This window comes from Neomonachus schauinslandi, chromosome 6 (genome assembly GCF_002201575.2).
Source record: "Neomonachus schauinslandi chromosome 6, ASM220157v2, whole genome shotgun sequence".
Classification (NCBI taxonomy): Eukaryota; Metazoa; Chordata; class Mammalia; order Carnivora; family Phocidae; genus Neomonachus; species Neomonachus schauinslandi.
Genome location: NC_058408.1, coordinates 32,726,460 through 32,728,813, shown reverse-complemented (window position 1 = coordinate 32,728,813; position 2,354 = coordinate 32,726,460). Strand labels below are relative to the sequence as shown.

The 2,354-nt window shown below is 42.7% G+C and overlaps 1 non-coding gene across 1 annotated transcript; it reads right to left on the bottom strand.

Moving 5' to 3' along the window:
* Positions 1 to 2,018: 2,018 nt before the first annotated feature.
* Positions 2,019 to 2,129, bottom strand: LOC123325188. The gene has a single exon (XR_006540293.1). It is a non-coding gene; the product is annotated as a U6 spliceosomal RNA (small nuclear RNA).
* Positions 2,130 to 2,354: the final 225 nt, after the last annotated feature.

The following is a 2,354-nucleotide window of genomic DNA, read 5'->3' as shown; positions in this document are numbered from 1 at the left end:
AATGTGAACTGAAGTGTGTGGGGGTGGGGGTTCTCAGAGGAGGCTTCCAGGTGGCGGGGACACCTTGACTGAGTCTTCAAGGAAAAGGAAAAGCCATGCTAGACAGAGGCCTGGAGATGCCTGAGAATGGCAAGTCTGGGAAACACATGTTGGCAGACATGGGCAGAGTTTGGAAGTGATGGGGAGAGGGGTGGCAGGAAGGCATGAGGCAAGACCATGAGATCCTCAGAGTTTACACTTCATGAGCTGTGTCAGGGGAGCCTCGCTGTGCCCATTCCCAGCTGTCCTTCAAGCCACCCCAGCTAATGTCACATGAAGTAACAGCAAAATGCTCTTGCCAAGCCATGCCCCAAATTGCAAATTCACGAGGAAGTAAATGATTATTGTTGTTTGAAGCCACTGTTTTGAGATAGTCTGGTTTTTTGGACAACGGATACTTAAAACAATCACTTCAGAGTTGGGGCATCAGAGGAGGAAGAGGAGACCTATGTGGGAAATGGCAAACATCAATACTAGGGGCTTATACCTTTTTTTTTTTTTTTTTAAGATTTATTTATTTGGGGCACCTGGGTGGCTCAGTCGGTTAAGCGTCTGCCTTCGGCTCAGGTCATGATCCCAGGGTCCTGGGATCCAGCCCCGCATCAGGCTCCCCGCTCAGCAGGAAACCTGCTTCTCCCTCTCCCACTCCCCCTGCTTGTGTTCCCTCTCTCGCTGTGTCTCTCTCTGTCAAGGAAATAAATAAAATATTTTTTTAAAAAAAGATTTTATTTATTTAGTTTAGAGAGAGAGTGCACATGTAAGCAGGGTGAGGAGCAGAGGGAGAGAGAGAGGGAGGGTCTCAAGCAGACTCCCAACTGAGCAGGGAGCCCGATACGGGGCTCGATCTCATGACCTCAAGACATGACCTGAGCCAAAATCAAGAGAGGGACGTTTAACCCACTGAGTGACCCATATGGCCCATATAACCCATGGGCCCTAACCCATGAAGTTTTAGGGCCCATATCTTGATCCTCCCAGGTACCATGTTTGGTTAGAAGCATATATTGTTTGAATGACATCTGCAAGCTAATCATATCAGCTAATTAATATTAGTATATGATTCTAGATGATGCTAAAGGGGCGTTAGGCTTGAACTACAGGGATATCCTCAGAATCTTGATAAAAGAACAGGGATAGGGCAGGATGTTGGTACTTCAAAGACTATACACTGGTAAACTGAGGTTAGCCTAAAGGGGGATTTCTAATAGCTGGCCACAGTCTTCTACCTGGTCCCTTGACCTATTGAATTTTATCAATCAATTGGATAAAGTTTAGAAACCCATGCTTATCAAAGTTGCTAAGGACATGGACCTTGGGAAGTTAGTGGGCATATGGAATGACAGAATGAGGATTCTAAAATATTTTGACAATCTGGAGCAGTAAGTTTAATCCAACAAGATAAAATTTAGGAGGGATAAATGTAAGACTTGGTGGTTGGATCTAAAAAGAAAATCTTCACAAGTATAAAATGAAAAAGGTGTGGTCTAGCCACAGGATATATGAGAATAACCTAAGAGTTCAGACTTTGGGTTTAGATAGATGTACACTTACATTTCAGCCACACTGTTTAGTAACTATGAGCTTTGGGAAATTATTTTCACCTCTCTGAGCTTTAGTCTTTCCTTGTAAGAATTAGAGGTAATTCATCTAAAGGATAGTTTCTGGCACAAAGTAACTTTTCAATAAATGGCCAGCAAAAGATCTTAGTTATTTGTAAAGGTGCTGATGAGACTGTGACAATCCCCAATTCTCTACAGAGTCTAGGAAAGAGGGGTGCCTGGGTGGCTCAGTCGGTTAAGTGTCTGCCTTCAGCTCAGGTCATGATCCCAGGGTCCTGAGATCGAGCCCCATATTGGGCTCCCTGCTCAGCTGGGAGCCTCCTTCTCCCTCTCCTGCTCCCCCTGCTTGTGCTCTCTCTCTCTGCTAAATAAATAAATAAATAAATAAATAAATAAATAAATAAATAAATATCTTTAAAAAAAAATCTAGGAAAGACCTGCCTTACGAATTTGAGTGTCATCCTTGCATAAGGGCCACCCTAATCTTCTCTGCATCGTTCCAATTTTAGTGTAGATTCTGCTGAAGTGAGTGCAAATTGTTTCTTAATATCAAGTTTAATACAGAGTTTATATTTGCTGGATACAAGTCTTTTATTAGATACATGCTTTGCAAATATCTTCTTCCATTCTGTGGCTGGTCTTTACATTCTTTTATTAACAGTGGCTTCTAAGAAGCAGAAGTTTTTAATTTTGGCAAAAGTCCTATCTATCAACTTGTTCTTTTATGGATGTGCTCTTGTCACTGTAGCTACGGAA